General features: G+C 42.7%; 1 protein-coding gene across 5 annotated transcripts in view; it reads left to right on the top strand.

Annotated features, from left to right (window-relative positions):
* ATXN1 (ataxin 1) overlaps window positions 1-19,812 on the top strand; it is a 226,459-nt gene that overhangs the window by 14,203 nt on the left and 192,444 nt on the right. For 3 of the 5 annotated variants that reach the window (XM_010573186.1, XM_010573182.1, XM_010573184.1), the window contains exon 3: window positions 16,288-16,385. The exons of the other annotated variants lie outside the window; for them this stretch is intronic. The gene's annotated coding sequence lies outside the window, so the exon portion shown is untranslated. The remainder of the gene's footprint in view (window positions 1-16,287; window positions 16,386-19,812) is intronic. 5 annotated transcript variants of the gene reach the window in all.

Raw genomic sequence — 19,812 nt, 5'->3', positions numbered from 1 at the left:
CTGTATTTTGTTCCATATTTGCACAAGTTGACAGAATAACTCAGTCCTGGTGCCTGTTGTTCAGCTGTGAGAATGATACAGACCGGCATGGGTATGTCCTACCATTTGTTGGTCACCACCAGTTTTATTTTGATTGCAGCTCAGCAGCAGATTCCGGGGGAATACAGTGTGTAGTGACTGAGTGCATTAAAGTAATTCCTGAGTGGAAATATGACATTTGTTACATGACATTACTATCCAGATGTTGTTATCTGTTAGATTACAGCCAGAAAGCACCCTAAGGAAAATTGAGGTGCTTAGAAGGTTTATAGTAAGCATCTGAAATACATTAAACAGTAGCAGTCAAGTACGCCCCTGTTACCTAAGGAGTTGAACTTGTTGAATGTCACGTTGGCTGTACGGAATGGAAGAAATGCAAACTAAGACACACTTCTGCTGCAGTGTTTGGTGCTGTTTATACAGCTCAGCCAGTGTGTCTCTATGAAACCAGTAGTGCTGTGCAGCCTGTGCTGCAGCAACCAGGTTTTTATGCTCCTTATCTTGTTTAACGTGAACCGTGCGTGTTCTGCATCACACCGAGGCACTCAGCCAAAGGCTGAGGTGGAATAAGGGATCAGGTTCCCACCTCCGTTAGTTACTTGGACGGTTTAAATGGAACCACATGGGTGTAAATGTGGTGTGATGGAGCACGGGATCTGGCCTGCGATCTCCGGGGTGTGTTGGGGCCCTCTGGACTCGGAGCTGTTGCTGGCAGGTCAGCATTGCTGATCAGACGCTGCTTGTTTGGTAGATATGGCAGTTGTGCATTCACTTGGCTTTTCCTCCAAGTGAAGAGGGAATGAAAACTGTTCCTCAGTCAAGTGTCATCAGTCGTCTTTCCATCCCGTGCTTCAGGTGGATGTGTTCGTGAATTAGACCAATCTTCCTTTATATAGCCCAAGCAGCGTTTTGCCCTTTCATCCTTCTGTCCCATTTTAACCTTTTCCAGACTTTATTCTTTTTTTGCTGGCCAATTAATTTTTCTCCTTACCCCCTTCTCTACTGAGATTCTCCTGTGCTCAGCAGTTCTCACTGCTGCATATCTGACCTACTTATACGGCTCCTTCACCAGCTTTGTTACCTGCACGATACTTTGACTGTGTGTTGGCCCTTTCTTTGGCTTGATTTTTTTGTGTGTGTTTCTGTGTGTCTAAAATCCATTTCTGCTCAGAGGGTTTCAATATCTCAGTAATTTTCTGCAGAACTGCAAATTTGAATGTTCTTTCATCTACCTGTCTTCCTTCCTTGTTAGTCATAGCTGGATTCTGAGGTTTGCAACCCCCATGATCTGCCTGGACAAGCCTTTCACTCCATACAGCCTTCCCCTTATCCTCATGGGAAAAACCCCGTTATTTCTTCTCTGAAGCTTCAGTGTGGGTGCCCGTTTCCCTGGCTGAACATTGGATTTTCAGTCCCACATGCCCCTGCCAGTCTTCCCTGGCTTCCAGCTGCAGTGTCTCTTCAGCAGGCATCTTGCTTTTCAGGATTGTCAGCTGGTCTCTAACAAATCAGTTGCATATATTTGTTTGTATAATATTACATGCTGGCATTGTTAAAAAAAAAAAAAAATCATTTAGTTGTTTTCTCTATACCTGAGCATGAGCCAGGAGCCACCACCTTTGGGTCATTCGTTCATAAGATAATGGGGTCACTGTTTTATTATCATATCATGTGGTCTTCTAATCAAAGGATTCTTTTACTGTGTTAATAGCAGCACTTCAAATTGTTAACATTAGTAAGCTTTAAAAATACAGTACAATTTTCATATGTCATAGTGGTGGGACAAAAGCAATGGCCTGGGCAGTTTTCCTTGGGCTTCCAGTTGTTGTCATACCGTGACTCTGCTCCAGTGGCGAAGTTCTGTAGTAACAGGTTGCAAAACTTTCAAGATAAAATGTAAGCTAAATCAAAAAAGAATGTTTGAAAAACACTTCATTGAGAAAAAGAAAAGAAATTGAACTGGTATGCATTTTGAGTGAGGCTCTTCAGTGAGGGAAAAATTCCTGGACTGCTATGGAGAAGTACAGGAATGAAGTACCCGCTGAATGAGTGAAGTTCACAGAAGGTATGAAGTGAAAAATGTGAGGGTGGGGTTTTTTGGGGTTTTTTTTTTGTGTATCACTATATTTTTGCCAAGAACTGACTATTGGAATGATAATGTGGTTATAGTAGATTAAAAAAAAAACAAAACTAATAAGTATTTTGGTTGATAATTTTGGAGATAAGTTTTCTCAAAAAACTAGGCTTTTGACTGAATGGAAAACTGTCAAAAATAATGCTTTTATCTGAAAATTGATGCCCCTTCTTGTTATAAGTAACACCAAAAAGATACAAACTAAAGGATATTAGAGGAAAATACACGTTTTCCAAACGGATTTACTCAGTGTGTTTCACAATAGCTTGAGTATAGTTAGTTTCACTTTTCCTGTAAGTAGACAGTTTCCCAAGGTGAGAGAAGCATCTGAAAAAAAACCAACCACATGCTTATAAGGTTATAAAAATTGGTGCAGGGAGCTCAGAGTTATGAGTTACTACTAGAAATCCTCCAATAAAAACAAGACTAGACTCCATATTGATGGAGTCCTTTTAAAGGCAGTGCCCTTTTAATCAGCAAACAGGTCCTCTGTGCATCAAATAATTAAAAATAGAGCAAAGTTTCTGAACAAGGCGTCTGGCAGAAGCGTCTGTACTTCCATCTGTGCATGATTAGCAGAATGTTTCATGATATTTAAATAGCACAAGCTTTGCTCTCTTTTTTATTATTTGTTGTGCTGAAGACCTGTTTGCTTGTTAAGTGGTCTTTTTTGAATAGTTACTGGCAAGGAATCAGGAAAGTGTATGAAGACATCTTGTACACACTGCAAATGCCAAATTGTCCCTTTTTTTCTGAGAGACACTGCCCTTACTATTTTTTTTGTTGGGAGTTTTACCACATCCTTCACTTGTTTTTTAAAATTTCTTACGGACCAGCTCCTTTCAGAGGGAGTTCAGCACGTGTTGCGGTCACTGCCCATGGACTACGGTTTCACTGATAAGGCTATTATTTTTGTAAGAGCGGAGCTCAGAGGCACGTTACGGCGCGAGGACGCACCAGGGTGCGTTTGCAGGGTACGCGTGGCGGTTCGGATCCGCAGCTTCTGCTGGCGGTGCTGGGAGCCACGCGTTTAATCTGCTGCGCACACTGCTCTGAAGCCTTGCCCTTTCGGTAGGGACGTAATCAGCCAGGCAGCAGCTTTCCGAGCGGTTTTGAGGCCTTAAGCTGGGACTCGTCCTCGCTGGCAGTCATTCAGCATCGGATTGTGCGTTCTTCGCCTCTGGCTAGCAACACGGCGCTTTGCAGTTGTAGCCACTGATTTCCCTTTGTACTGGTAAAGTTTTCGTGTGCGTGCTTTAGAGAGACCTGTACAAATAGGTGTGGAATGAAAAGAAGCCACTGCCTGGATGCTAAGCGCGTTGCTGTAGCTGGCTGAGGGCAGTTCTGTTGCATGCAAGGGCCAGGTTGTTTGGAGCCGGCCGGCTGGCAGGGAGCTGAGACACTCCGATGGGCTCAGAGATCCTTTGCGGAGAGCCGGTATTCAGTCTCTGGACAATTTGTGTTCTTGGATGGGCATGGAAAATAAGAGCTTTTGTGGTGCGTGTAAGTGGGGTTTACTCTGTAGCTGGGCTTTTTGTTGCTGTTTTTTTTTGTTGTCTTGTGTTTGAGAAAGGCTGTGATGTGTGAATAATGACCTGGGTCTTCTCTTAACTTCAGTTCAGGACTCTAAAAGAAATTGTGGTTACTACTGAGAGCAAAGCTGTTCACCTGTCAACATAAATGTATAAGCTCTGAGTGTTCGTACCTCAGATAAAACACTGAGAAGCTTCAGCCTTGGAGAAAGAGCCTGCTATGAGCCTCCACGTAGGGTTCACGTCGCTTAGCTAGTGCCGTGTTACTGGTGTCCGTCACGCTGTTTCTGGCCCAGCTTCTGCAGAGCGGAGTGCTCTGGGGTCTCAGAGCAAGTTCTCCTCAGCAGGGTTATAGCTTAGGTGGGCAAGCAGTTGGAATTCAGGGGGGGGCTGGTGGTAGGACCATTTTGCAAATGCCTGTCTGTCAAGTGGTTCGGCCTCCAGGTGCCCAGGGAGGCCTGAAGATGGATGAGTAGATGCGCAGGAGTTCTGGAAGGGCAAGAGAAGGAACAATCATATTTTACTGTAAAAGCTTAGGGCAACATGTATGCCTGTTCCTTCAGCTAGACCTCTCAGCTAGGGCATGAAGCAGTTCCACTCACATTTTACCCATATCGCTCCTAAAAGTTGTTAATATTGGTCCCCTTAACAACTCATTTCTGCAGAAAGATGGAGAATTACTTCCAGAGCTGATTCTTAATCAATGCAGTTTGGTGGGCCTAATACTAGCATCCCTCCAGGAGCAGGAAGGAGGTGGAGGACTCAGGCTCATTGTAGAAGGATGTATAAAGTTGGTACGTTGATTAAACTAAGCCAAGTTTTGTGTTTTGCTCCTAGTACTTGTTCTCAGAATATACCATAATGGGTTTTTTTGGAACAGCTTCAGCTTATGTTGTGAATGTAAATTAATTAAGATTAGTATAAATTGCATATTGTCCAATGGAATTTGTTTTTCTGTGTTTTCTATCATGCTCAAGGTACTTCAAACACTTTAAAATAACGAGTTCAGCTATAATAGTGCTGTGGTTCTGTAGACAAACACAGCAGTCCTTGGGGTGCAACAGGAGATCAAATTTAAGGACGGTTTCACTGGTTGGAGTGGGAATAATACTGGTTGTGATGTTAGTATTACCCCTGCTATTTTTTAAAAAGCATTTGTGACAGGCTCCTTATTTTGGCAGGCTGGATTTTGCTGTTTATTACTTCATTTATAACTCTCAATGCAGTGTAAACAGAATGATGGAAGAATTGCAGGGCACATTATTCATGAGCTGTTGTTTAAACCTCATTGTTGCACTTCTAGCCCTGATTATTTCACATCATGACAAACTACATGAAAAAGTTGGTAGCCCTTGATTTCCTGAAACAAAACCAAAGCTTCCTTTTATGACCCTGTAAAAGCACATTGTAGCAAAGCAGGTAAGACGGTAGGATCCTGTTGATTTGTGTGAAAAATGAGGGTTCTGTTAGTTGTCTGCAGGTCTCCTGAGGAGAGGGAGTGCCTTGTATCACTCAAAACCAATTCCTTTCAGCTGGCTGGAGAGAAGTATGGATAGCATCCAACATACAGATGTCCCCAAGTACAAGGATTATAATGGAAATGTTGATGACCAGTCAGTATAGAGATACTAGCAAGTATTTATATAACTCAGAGCTGTTGACTACTGTAGACATGTTGTTTTAGGCCCCGTTCCCACTGGCATTCCTCTTGACTTTTGGAGGGTTAGGATCAGACCCCTTTGGCTCAAATTTGGAGTGAAGTTAATTAAGACTGAAAGAAGCATGCACGTTCTGAAATCAGCCTCCAGTTTTGGAGAGGAGAACAGTGGAAATAACTGACCTGTACAATGATACTGAAGAATTTTATGGCATGATCAAGCCATATACTGAAAATAAAGCTTTCTTTGAGTTATTTGGGATATTTAATTTTGATCTGTAGCTTGTAGTGTTGTCTATTAATGGAAAGGTCAATGTGGTTTTTGTGCATTCCTCATAAAGCTGTTCTTTGCCAAGTAGAAAAAGGTATATATCTAATTAACATGCACCTTTCTGTATACAGCAATGGGCATTCATTATTTTCAGTTTGTACTATTTATGAAAGCTTCTCCAAAACTTTGGCAACTTGGTAGGAAGGAGTAGAAGTTCAGTACATTCTCAGCTGTGCAGCTCTAATGTATGTTGCTTTTGAAGACACCTGCATGTTATAATAAAAATACCCCTTATAGCCAAAGATATGTAACCACAGTCTAGATAGTTACAAAAGAAAGAGACTCAACTAAGTACTGAAACAGGAAAAAAAAGCAAAAATAAAAGTTGTGTTTTTTTTTTTAAGAGCAGTAGAAATGGTAGAGGAAAGAATTACTATTCCATAAATATTGAAATAAAAAAGCTCGGTGGTTCATTATGTGTTAAAGTTGCTATCAGTTAGGGAATATATGTGGAACAAAAGTCTGAAATACTAAGTACTATAAATTCAATTGCTGTTCGGGGCACAGAAAAAGAATAAGTTTGTAGCTTTGCTAAAAACAACAAAAGCCAATTTGGGGAAATGTATGAGTACTGCTAGAAAAGCTGAACAATACATCTCTCTGTAAAATTGCATGTGACTGGTGTAAGTGCTGTTCTGTCACAGCTAGGGCTGCTGAAATTGTAAGCAGGTAGCAAAAATTTACTGTTTAATATTTCATAGATAATAATTGTTCTGAATGCTTTAAATAGCACAGGAAATGTAGTGTCACAGACTTGACATTTGAATATTAATACTGGTACTGAAACAGTCTCAACACAAAGAATGCCAGGACTGCAGGAGGAAGGACAGCATTTTGATCAGATAAAGACAGAGAAGTTTTAAACCCCTTCAGATAGGTTGAAAAAATGCCTTATGAAAACTGGGGCAAAATTACCTTTCAGGTTTGGGCATTTTATCTCCAGTTTTGGGAATATCCCTATACAGGTAAAGTTGGAAGCAAAGAGATGTTTTTCTGTCATTTCTGTCTTCCTCCCCTCATCCCCCATTTGCTATTTGATGAAGACTGTCTCAAAAAGGTTAATAGTGAATGGGGTGAAATCCAGTTGGCAGCGGGTCACAAGTGGTGTTCCCCAGGGCTCGGTGTTGGGCCCCCTTCTAATATCTTTATCAATGATCTGGATGAGGGGATTGAGTGCACCCTCAGCAAGTTTGCAGATGACACCAAGTTGGGAGGCAGGGTCGATCTGCTGGAGGGTAGGGAGGCTCTACAGAGGGATCTGGACAGGCTGGATCAATGGGCTGAGGCCAGTCGTATGAGGTTCAACAACACCAAGTGCCGGGTCCTGCATTTGGGTCACAACAACCCCATGCAGTGCTACAGGCTTGGGGAAGAGTGGCTGGAAAGCTGCCCATTGGAAAAGGACCTGGGAGTGCTGGTCAACAGCCAGCTGAATATGAGCCAGCAGTGTGCCCAGGTGGCCAAGAAGGCCAACGGCATCCTGGCCTGTATCAGAAATAGTGTGGCGAGCAGGAGCAGGGAGGTGATCGTCCCCCTTTACTCGGCACTGGTGAGGCCGCACCTCGAGTCCTGTGTTCAGTTTTGGGCCCCTCACTACAGGAAAGACATGGAGGTGCTGGAGCGTGTCCAGAGAAGGGCAACGAAGGTGGTGAGGGGCCTGGAGCACAAGTCTTGTGAGGAGTGGCTGAGGGAGCTGGGGCTGTTTAGTCTGGAGAAAAGGAGGCCGAGGGGAGACCTTATCACTCTCTACAACTACCTGAAAGGAGGTTGTAGTGAGGTGGGTGCTGGTCTCTTCTATCAGATGGCTGGAGATGGGACAAGAGGAAATGGCCTCAAGTTGCAGCAGGGGAGGTTTAGGTTAGATATTAGGAAAAATTTCTTTACTGAGAGGGTTGTCAGACATTGGAACAGGCTGTCCAGGGAAGTGGTTGAGTCACCATCCCTGGAGGTATTCAGAAAGTGCGTAGATGGGGTACTCCATAACATGGTTTAGTGGGCATGGATGATGGTTGGACTCAATGGTCTTGAAGGTCTTTTCCAACCTAAATGATTCCATGATTCTGTGAGTAGCACAGGGCTACAAAGTGTTTTGGATTTGCTTGTACAAATATATGAGTGTATGTGGGTTCAAGAAAAGACGCATAGGGATGTATAGTCTTTACTGTCCATTCTCAAACTTGCTTGAGATGTATTGTAAGTTATCTTGTGTAATGTCAAGATTTGGCTATGGGTTACCTTATTAGAGAGACACCTTTCTTTTCTAAGCATAAAGTAGGGCTGACTCTCCCTTTCTTTTTAACAAGCAAGCTTGCTTTCCCCACATCTGTGTGCAGATGAGTGTCTGCGCAGTCCCTTAGTGGAAGTTCATTATGGCTTGCCTGGTTCTTAGAAAAATGTGTGGTGAGATCAGGAGAATATAGCACTTCACATACAAATACACAGTAAGTTGCAGCCTACCTACACGATGGAGCCCAAGGACCTCTTTGCTTTTACGGTGTAACAAACTTCCCCCAAAGAGGGTGCAAAATAAAGATGGAGACTGGTGAAAATCGCTAATGATACTTTGCAAACAGAAGAGGCCAGTGAAAGCCAAGCCCACATGAGGAACAGGAATATTTCTGTTCTGTCACTCTGTGTAGTGCAGTGTTGTTGTGGATGGTACCCCACTGTTGATACATTTCTTGATAGCTTTTGGCAATTATGTTGCTATGTAGATGATTTGGTAAGTCACTTAGCTCGTGATAGTGCTGATAGGTAAATTGCTTTTCAAAATTCCTTATCATGGAGTACGTAGAGCACATTTTTGGCTTTCTACTGCTGGCATAGGTTGCGCCAGTTTGATTTTAGCTTTTTAGCTATGTGCAAGCTAGTTAAAGGAGTTTTCTTTTTTTGGGGACAGGAAGGAAAAGTTTGTCAGCCTCCTTTCTGAAAGTGTTTTGGTAGTTGTGACTTCTTTTTCCCTTCAAAAATATATCTTGCACTTTCAGACTTGTATTTTCAGATGTGATTAATGGTAACTTTTATCTTTAGAATGCAAATGCAATTTTAGCATACTTTTGCACTGTATAGTACTCCTTTCTGCACAAACTGCTTACCAGACAAATTAAAAAGATAGGTTTGTATTTAAAAACCAACCAACCAAAACCAAAATACAGTTTACATTCTGAAATATTTATATACTCATAGCTGTAGGTGCTGCAACATATTTATGCTAAAGTGGCACCATTCTGCTTTGCCAAGCGTAAGCAGCTCCCTTTAGCTGCGTGTTACCCACTGTAAGTAGGAGGAGAAACCGGGCAGTTCGCTAGAACCGTTGCAATGCCTTTGTGTCTCAGCGGTGGTAACCCCCACAGAAATAACCCCTCTGAGGTACCTTTTACAGGGGGATGTTGGGGAATCCCGGACCCCTGGCAGTTGTCAGCATTCCTGTCCAAAGAGTGAAAGAACAGCACTTCTGTTAAGAACTGCAAATCCCCTGCTGCTGTGCACGTACAGACTAGGCAGACTCCTGACCCCCAGGTGATGCCAATGGTGTTTCAGCCTGCCCGAGTTGTTGAACTCATTAGGGACAATCTCATTTTCACTAAGGAGACCTGGACAATATAGTAACACATGGAGATGTTACTCTGCGGGGCTGTGCTGTTTGTAAGGTGATTCACGGCATGTACAGAGTGGATGGAAAATCTGTCCTGGAAGCATTCCAGTTTGTTACTATTTTGAAGTCATTTTGCCCAGGCACAAATGCTAATGATTGTATGGGGAGTCTCTAGAGCTAAAAAGAGTGGAAGGTGAATCTCCCACACCTTACGTTAGGTTGTAACTAGTAAATGACATTTTATTTTGTGGCTAGCTGTTCGCCTGACTGTCCAGACCTCTGTTCTAAATAAAAATCAAGAAAATACTGAGGAGACTTTGGCCTGTTATGAGATGGGCTGCTGTTGCAGATGATTATATAGATCTATTTTACTGTCTGTTCCTAACACCAAGATTTAGAAAAGAATCTTGATTTTGAACTGCCCAGAAACACAACCCAAACTGGGAGTAATCATACTGAAGCAAATTACTTTTTTTACATCCTATACGTCCTGTGTTTCCCAAAGTATCAGCTACGTCTACTGTCAGTGGTAGGATAATAGGTTAAATGATTTTTTTTTTTTAAATGCTCTAATATAGCTGCTCTTAGGGACACAAAAGTAAATTGTTAAGATAACATTAATCTTCTGATTTAGTGCCTGAACCTGCTCCCTTGATGTTAGTGCAAATTAATGGAATTAGGATCAGACCTTTAAAGAATAAGAATAATAAAAAACCCCTAATACCCAACTGTAGTATCTTAGAGCTGACCAAGTTAAAAATATGAATGAAAAATTGTGACATATGCCTAATCCTCAGCTAACTTTCATGGTGAATGGAATAATCTTCCATGGAGCTGTGAGTGGCGAACATGTTATTGTACATCAGGGCCCTATTAATCCATAGATTATTGACAGAGCATATGGTAACTGCTCCAAAGCATGCCATATACAACATGCTTTTATCTTTGTATTATTGTTTAAAACTACATTCTAACGTGTCACTGGGGATATATGTAGTCCTGGAAAAACTGTTTGCACTGTGGTATTTGCTAGCAATATGGTATGTGGCCAGGATGTACACTAGATATTCAAATTATGTATGCTGCAGAATTTGCAGAATTTGTGAATTTGCATTTTAAAATACTTGTCATTTCTGGAAATACCCTGAGGTGTAACTGTCCACAACTTCCCTCTATGAAATAATTATTAAATATTTGCTTTCAAAGCTGAATCATTAGCCATCTGGGGAGTGAGTTTCCCAGCTAGTGATTTTAAAACATTGCAGTCAGGACGGTGACCCAGAAAGTTTTTTTTTTTAACATTGTTGCTGTCCTGTTCATTCATACCTGTGAAGTACCAAAGCCTGTTAGCTGAATAGCCCTGCCTCCCCGAGTGCAGTTTATTACCCTGCCTTTTAGAAAAATTGATGGCTAAGAAGAGGTGTGTGCAAGACCAGAGGGCCTCATGTAGTTTAATCTGGAGATGTTTCACCTGGCATTATTTGGACAAGGAGAAATAAGTTGCTCACGCCTCTGGTCAGAGCTATCTAATTACATGTGAACCCTTGGGAGCAGGGCTTCAAACGCTGGGAGAGCAGACTGATATCTGTCCTTCCCAGGGGGGCATTTTGGAGACTGGGGGGGTGGGTTATGGGAGTGCTGGGGTCTTTCACCTGAAACGGTGAAAGCCGGGATCTCACCTGCCTGTGTGCTGTTGGGGGACGGGGAGCTGCCTGGGGGTGGGTGACCAGATTTTCATTTTCCCCGTCTGCCCCTGCCCGCCCTTTGTTGTTGCATTTTGGTGAGCTGCTTTGTGTACGGCATTTGTAGGATTTTTGAGTGATAAAGAGCGCTAAATAGAAGCACATTTGTTATACCTGTATCTCACTCCTGTAGGTATCCCGTTAGCTTTAGTGATAAATCCATCCCCCCCCTTAAGCAAGTCCACCACATTTGGGACATTTGGCTTTCCCGGGGGCTGCAGGGCAGGGGTGTCTCCTGCCCCCCGCCCTGCTCCACCCTTGGGCGCGCTGCACTGCGGGGAGGTGCTGGTGGCGGGGCCTGTCCAGACTTTCCCAAAGCCCCTGGGGTCAAGGAGGGCCCTGGGCTTGCCCCTGGCCGCAGGGCTCCTGGCCGAACACCACCACCCGCGTCTCCCCGAGCGCCCGTGGGTGCGCGCTCGAGGCCAACTGCTTCCCCCCACCCTGCCCGCCTTTCTGAACCCCGGCCCCGCCGCCTTTCCTTGGCGCTCTGGAGCAGCGGCTGCTCCTCGCAGGGCCTTCTTCCGCTGCTCCGAGCTGCTGCAGGGTCAGGTTTATCCCGAGAGCGTGTGCTTGCGGGTGCCCGATGCCGGTGGTGCAGCCGGGACGTGGGTCAGAAAGAGGGATGAGGCGTGTGGGGGCTGCCTGGGAGCCTGCACGCCTTCCGCACGGTTTCAGGATACCTGGAAAATATTAAGGCAATTAACTGCTAAGCCTGGCATTTGTTTAAATACACCCAAATTGATGTCTGTTGTATGTGTGATGTCTGTAACCCAAATTTTTCTGCCCTCTAGGGACGTTGCCCCTTTGGGGTAGCTGGATATGACATGGTATCATGGATATGATGACAGTGTTGCACCACGCGTGCGTGACTGCAGGGAAAGTACACGCCGTTGCAGTCTTTGCTGGAGGTTGCATACTGCAGAGCGTTGTTGGTTACGTTGGTTAATTGGTTTGCAGTGTAACGGTGGTTTTTAGTTTGTACTCTGTGGTGGCAATAGTGACCAGTGACTGTGGTCTGTGAACCAGTTGACTGAGAGCTTGCCTTTGAAGAACAGTGACTCAGGAAAGCAAGCTGGCTGTCAGCTGGTGCCCAGTTGCTCTGTGGAGGCTTCACTTTTACTGGGAAAACCTTAGGGAGCTTGCAAATGGAGAAAGATTGAAAGCCTGCTCAACTTTTCCTCAGGTGAAGTGAGATGATAAAGTTATCTTTTTGGTGTGCTGATTGTTTTGTAGATTATTAATTACATTTATTCATTTTCACATCATTTCTCCTGCTTCTTTCCTATCCTTTTTGAGTCAGTTGATATCTCTGTCTTTCTCTTTGAATATATGTGCATTTTTTTGATATCCAAAATTCTTTATTGATCTAATAAAGTAATTAAATGGAGTGACTTTGAAAATGCAGTAGGGTAGCTTAGTGAATTTATTTAAAAATTAATATTTAACATACAACATCTTCTGTAAAGTTACCAAACATTCTGTGAGCAGTACTGTAGTTATGGCTGTTTTCAGAAACTTGAGAGTTTGCTGGAAAAAGCATCCTTTGGAGTAAAATATTTTCTGCTTGTTTTCATTATGAAGGAGAATAAACTGTTACTGTCTGTGTTTGTGGGAATCCATCCATTCGTCAGACCTTGTAAATGATAATAGTCCCCTGGCCATTTTTGAGATACTGAAGTGTGGAAGTGAAAACCCCCTCATTTCATTATTTAGATATATGCAAATAATAATTTTTTTCCTTTTTTGCGCTATCTCTGACAGCTTTATAAAAATTCCACTCCACGCCCGGTAGATGGGCCTGAAACAGGAGAAACCAGTCCTGAAAGTTCAGCCTGGTTCATATCTGAGCGTGTCGCCTCTCTTGCTTCGTTGCGAATTCACATCAACCCCCTGGCATGATAACGTGGAACAAGCTGCAGAGTCATCTGCAACTTTGCTTCATCTTGAGCAGTCAGGCTGGCAAGAGAGTGGAAAACGCTCTTCAGCAGGAGGTTTGATGCTTAGAAAAGTCTGAGATGGGGCACAAGAGTCGTGCCACGTATGGGAATAAATTCTCGCTCGGATGGGGACGGCCTTGCTTCTGCCCGGTGCCCGTTGGTGCCACGGTGCAGGGCGACAGAGGAGGAGCAGCAGGTTGTGCCCATGGGGCAGGCAGGAAAGCTGCCTGCCCTTCCTAGTGTGTGTTCCCCTGGTGCTTTGGTGGGCCGTGCCCACGCGCCGTGGCAGGGAGGTGCCCGCTGGGGGATCTCTCAGGCAGCGTTCTTTGTGCTAGGACAGCTAGGACTCATGGAGCCTTGCTGGAGTTCAAGTGAACTGTGCAATTAGTATCATTTTAGCTTCCAGTCGGCTGTAGTAGTACCAGGAGGCTGTTTCTGCTTTGCATAACTAACTAGAAAAGATATTTTTACTTTCCTACATGTACGCCTTATATAGAAGAACATGCGGTGTGGCTTTTTGTCAGGAGACAGCATGAACTGTATTTTCCAGTGTCACGACCGGCAAGTGTGAAGCCTGCATCAAAATGCTTTTCCCAAGCGACCTTTAGGCTGACTAGGGAGAAGTACTGCTGGGTGTGCAGGATGCTCATACCTGAGCTTGGGGCAAATGCCTACTCTGGTCCCCACTGGCATCAAGGGAGTTCTTCCATTGAGTTTGTTAGTAGTCAAACTGGGGAAGTGATCTGAGAAATCTTCCAGCCTGAAGGATGTGAGATAGGAACAAATGGGAGGAACCCTAAGTGAAATGAGGGAAGCAGTAGGCTAGGAGGAGGGTCCAATAAAATCAAATAATAAAACACACCCATAAAACTGCAGGACCTTAAGTTTGAAAGAGCAGCTGTATGCTTACATGCTAGGCACAACTTTGATTTCTAATTTGCCTCCTTCCTTCAGGCTTCCTCCTGCCAGAGACGTGGTCTGTGTGCCTGCTGCCTGCAGCTGGAGAGTCCCTGGTCTGGTCATGCCAGCAGTGGCAGAGGGCCATAGGCAAGGGAGATAACAGAGTCTTCCCTGCAGCAGTCATTGCTCTTGGGTGGGTGTGCTTGGCTGGTTTTCCAGATCATAGACTTCAGGCAGTGGGGCATTAGAAATATTACACGCTATTAAATAGAGTGTTGGAGCATTTGGCTGCACTAACTGCTGCTTTTAATAGAGTTCAGATTTGAGATTTTTGGGACTGAGAGGGTTTGGACATAAACTTTGTTAATTTGGTTTTGAAAAAGGAAGTTCTTTCATGCTTTGAAGGAAAAAAAATATGAAGACAGAACTGCAAGTCTCTTCCTTAAATCAAAGTTATCTGCCTGAAATGGGAACAACTCAGCAGAACAGTTTAAGTAAACATGGCCATAACTGCTTATCTGAGACACTGGCATCCTCTCTTCTTACTGTGTTACTCTTTTGTGGTATCCTGGTGTCTCTCAGTCACCGATGTGTTCTCACAGCACCTCCTTCACAGGCATATACTTTTATGTCCATTTGATAGTTGCCACCAAGATTTGAGGCTTCATCTGAAGAGCTCGCTCTAGGACCGTAGGTTTTCTACATCTCTGTAGATGAGATTTTTGAATTGTTGTCTGACTGAAAGATCTTTCCCCCTCCAGCCCCCACTTTCTCTCCATCTCTGTCGTGCCTTCATTTATTGTGGGGGGAAGAAACAGAGGCAACTGTTCCTGAGACATCTCGAGTTAGTGTTCAGCGCAGAACAGGATAAAATCTAGGCCAGAGATGGCAAATGACTGATGAAGTCCAGTTGTAGCCTACTTGGGGTATCAGTGAGTGTAGTATAAACACTGGGGGAATTGCTGAAAATCATGTATGTATGTGAGAGGGCAAGGAGTTAGGTACCGTCCTCTAAGGCTAGTTCCTGAGCGTGAGATCATGTTTCTTCTACTAGGTAGAAAAAATGCACTGTATTGTGAGAGTGGTTTATTGATACCTAACAGTACAGCTTGGGTGGTTTTGCCTCTGTGTGTTAAAATACTATAGGCTCCCACTAGGTCTCTTATCCAGGAAGCACTGCCACTTACAAAAAGTAACTTTTGTGTACTTAAGTGCTTCCACTGTACTGTTGCTTGAAACTGCATTATTAAAAATAATTTTTATTTATGTTAATATTTTGCTTTTATGACCAGCTTTTAAAGGACCAATTTATTTTAATTAGTACCTGAACAACAACAAAAATGTTTTAGTTACAGAATATAGGATAATAATTTATTTGATAGCTCTAGTAAAGTAAAAAATTCTGTGATATTTGGTACAGTACTTCTGTATGTTCTGTAGCATATTCTTTAAAGTAATGGAAAAATAAGAAATGAGAAGTGAGTTGCTTTTTGTTTTTTCATGGGAATTAACGTGTCTATACATTTGTGAGGCTCTAGTATATGTTTTTCCTCTTTTTGGCTATGTTACAAGGAATAAAATCAATTAAAGAAAAAGAGAAAAAGAAGACTGTGCCTCTCTCTCTGCCAGTTCTGTCATGCTTCAGACAGTAGTGCATCAGGACATGGGAAGTGATCTCAGCCATATTTTTAGTCATATTTTAAAAAATGATACTTCTTGGTGAAATAGTGTCCAAAATTATAAAGCTAGTACACATGCAAATATAAGTATATTGCACTGCCAGTGTCAATCTAGTACATAAAGAGCTTCACAACTGTTTGGATCTGCTCTTCTTTCATAATGGGCTGCAACTTGTTTACTAATGCTTGAAAGCATGTACACATCAAATAAATCTCTGGTATTTGGGCCATAGTGTACCAGCATTATGCAAAGGGAAGATTAACCACACTCTATATTAAGCTGCGATCCACTTTACTCTTGATTCCTAGCTATACTAAATCAACCAAACCATCAAAGAACAAAATTAGTGGAAGGGTTGCTCAGACAATAGATTTATTTCCATGTTTATTTGTGTTATTGTTAAGAAAAGGGCAATCAGAAGAGCAAATCTCCTTGGGGCTCAGGGCATTATAAATCAATCGTAAGACATGAAGTGAGCTTTTGGGTGTGGAAAACTAGCAACAGATGCAAATGCTACATAGCTGCATGGTATGGTGCGTACAGTGTTGCTGCAACAGCTGAGACAATTACACTCGCTTTGACTGATGGTGCTGTTAATGGATAGTCTTTAGCAAGCATTATATTAGCAAACCCGACACAGAATGAATTTGCAACAGTGACTCAAAAGACTTTCCTAACATGAAGCACCTTTATTGCATATCATTTTAGCTCTTTCCTGTTTTTACTCTGCTCTCTTTCAGTGAAAAGGTCAAGAAAAGCAGTAGCTCAGTGGCTGAATTTTTCAGAAGTGCTTTACAGCAGGGAAAGTGGGAAACCTCTTAAAGTGGTGTCTTATTCAGTAAGTTAAGCCTTTTGCTCTTCAGTTAATTTATTTTCCCTATTTTTTTGTTGAATCTTATGTATCAGATTAATTTAAAGTGATTTTTAAGGTATCTCCAGGCAGGTGTGGAACTCCTCATCCTCACCTCAGCTTTCCCCCTCCTCCAGAGGTAGCCTTTGCCATATGAAACCCTGTCAGCCCACCTTGCTAAACGTGGTAGCATTGAGTCAACTGTGTCGTTTTCATAACATGACTGTCCATCTGCACTGAATGTGGTTAGTTGCCATTACAATTACAATATATAATGTGTGCCTCTTTCTTCTTCACTTTCCCTGCACATGTGTGCATGCACCCACGCGCTTCAATAATGCTCTCCCTTTGTCATTGCACTCTGAAAGCCACCAGCTGCATTAACAAGAGATTTTCAAAGCCCAAAACAGGAGCTTTTGAGCTTTCCCTAAAGCAGTAACATAGGTACATTTGATGCTACTATTACTATAAGGAATTAAAAAAAGAGAGAACTGTATCCTTTACAGTAACAGATAGAAATGGAGGCACACGGGAAGATTTTCTTGATGTAGCTAGAGCTTCAGTTAGTGCTGGTGCCTTAGCGTTGATTCAGATTGGTCAGAGCCTTAAAAAGTTAAGTGCTGAATATTCAAATTTAATTTATAGCATTAAATTAGGACAGCTTATAAGTTTAACTAGCCTTAAGGGTGCTACATATTTCCAGCTGAGGCCAAAAGGACTTTCAGCTGGTCAGCATTTCTTGTGATTGGGCCTGATACTACTTACTGTAATTTTCTTGCACACCTAATATTGCTGCATTTTTTGCAGGTATGAGTTTCTTTGCTCACATCTTTTCATGCCTCATTTGCTAACTCTTCTGTTCTGTAAAATTGGCATGATGACAGCAGGCAACTCCCTTATCCTTTTGTGTTAGGACTAATCCTTGGGGTTCTTTCTGATGTGTCTCCAGAAATACGTATTCAGTTTAGCCTGAATGCTGATTTGATTTGTAATACTAAAATGTGGACGGTGCAGATCGCTTTCTGAGTATTTTCTGTCTCTTAAAAAGAAATCGTAGAGGTGTGCATGAACAGTTCCAGAATTTGAAGTTCTCTGTCACATAAAAAAAAGTTTTTAAAGTACAGATGTACTTTGGCACATGCCTAAGTACTTCACTGAATCTCTACGTTTGGCTTCGTTTAGCATACTTGGAGCTTTACAAATAACAATTAGATGACTGGTCATTTAACAGGTTGTGGTATTTTAGTGCTCTGAATTGTGTTTTTCTGCTTTGGCATGATAGATTTTTGTTTTGATTTCAGATTATATGGCTTGTTTTTACTTCAGCCTTTTTTTACTTAATGTATGATTTACTTAAAATTTTGTTGCAGTGATTGATAGTTGGCTTTATTTGATACCTGTTTATAGGCATTTATTCATTACTTTTTCAGTGTACTGATATTTGTCAAAAGAGAATGATATTATTTCATTTGTCAATGAAAGTGAGGCTATAAATTACTGTAATTTTGAGATACATTTCTGGTATGAGCAAATAGTATTCCCTTGGTGAGTTTTCCTGCTATGGAAAACTGGGTTATGCATAATATATTTTAGAAAAGACCTGTATTCCTATAAAGAGGAATGGCATTGTGCAACTCCTGGAAACTATAAGAAGAATATAAATGTATGTATATTCATATTCAAAGTATGCCTCAGCATCTGCAGTGTTGTTCCTTCCGGTTCATGTAGGGGACTGGAAATGGTTAGTTGTGGGTTCTGTTTCTGATTTCTTTTTTTTTTTCTTTTTACCCCAGTTCCGTAGGACATGAGGTGAATGGTTCAATTCTGTGCACATTGGTGCAGTCACCTGCCAGGTTCTTCTCAGAGCTACCCTGTGTCTTCTGCTGGTGTGGCTGCGTTAGGTCCTGAGGTGATGATACCCACAGTCAGCAAAGATCAAAATGAAAGTCACATAGTTGTGTGACTTTGTATTTTACTTACAAGTACAAAAGGATTTAGCAAAATTACGACTCAAGAGTAAGCTGTGGGAGGAGGGAGGATATGATATATTCTTCCCTGCTAAAATCATAGCGCTAACATTCTTGGCAGCGTCACTGAGCTCCGCAGTAACTTCTGGTTTACATTTTAAAAATGCACCAAATAGCATATACTGTTTAATTCCGGGTCACATTACGCAACAGAATGCGATTGCCTCAGTGAAGCACATCTGCATTGCGAGAGTAAACTCTCCTGGGAAGCAGGCGCATCTTCTGCAGAAGTCAGAGTGAGGCGTGGGCAGGGCATTGCTATTTTGGCAAGCAGAGGGAGCCAGTGCTGGAAAGCTGCCTCACCTTTCACTTTCCATGGAACTTACCCTTTCTCCCTGTTTCAGGCACCAGCCACTGCCACTTGCTTCTCCTAGTGCTGGTGTGGGGCTGGGGCTGCTTTCAGCGGTTGATTAAAGCATTAATCTGGGTTTTGGGAGCCATGGTCTTTGCTGTCTGGCTGGCTTGTTTGTGATCCCTGAGCAGGATAGGCTATTAGGGAGCAGTAAGGAATGCGATTCAAAAAACATCTGGAACAGCTAAGAAAATGTTTTGTTTTTATTAAAAAAAGCCCCAAACCCACACCTCTATGATAGTATCTTCTTTAACTCCTAAGTCAGCAGCTGTTGATGGCAGGTACAAAATTCCTGTCATTTTTATACTGCGTTTCAGTTTGCTTCTTCCAAGCTTCTCTCTTGCTGGAAGCAAAGTCAGGGTCCTGCTATCTCAGTAAGATGAAGTTCTTCCTGTCATCCTAAAGCTTGGTTATCAACTCCTATTCCTCTTATCAGCATGCATTACGTTTTTATGGCAGTGTTTAGCAAAGACTTTCCAACAGCGCCTGTGACAATGTAGTTGGACCTCGCTGTCTGATAGAAATTAGTCCCTCTTTAATGGGGGGCTCTGGATGCTTTCTAACACAGCTTTCTTTGAAGCAGGCTGTGTGTCTGGTCGGCTGGTCTCTAATGTGGGTGCACAGAATTTCATAGGCACTATTCGAAGTAGTTATTCATGGTTTGCTGTTAAACTGCAAGACTGGAGTGAGTGAGATTCCCCAGGGGTCTGTCCTGGCTTTGGTAATACTCATTGTTTTCATTATTGAAACGATTGATGGAGCAGAGAGACCAGTTATTAAATTTACATAGGATAAGAAGCATGGAGGGGGGTTGCAGGCTCCTTGGAGGGCAGGACTAAAGTTCAGAGCTGCCCAGGCTAACTGGAGAAATGGTTTGGGGAAAACAAACCCAGGATACAAACTTAGAAGCACTGTCCAAGGATAGAAAAATCCAGTTGCATGACACAGGATGGGGAATGGCTGACTCAATAGTGGTCCTACAGAAGAAGGTCTGTGAGCTAGAGTTGGGCTGTGCTGGAGGCAGTTTGGCCTGGTT

This window comes from Haliaeetus leucocephalus, unplaced genomic scaffold (assembly GCF_000737465.1).
Source record: "Haliaeetus leucocephalus isolate CR32 unplaced genomic scaffold, Haliaeetus_leucocephalus-4.0 Scaffold373, whole genome shotgun sequence".
Lineage (NCBI taxonomy): Eukaryota > Metazoa > Chordata > Aves > Accipitriformes > Accipitridae > Haliaeetus > Haliaeetus leucocephalus.
Note: the sequence above shows the minus strand (reverse complement) of the source record. Positions and strands in the feature narration are given on the sequence as shown.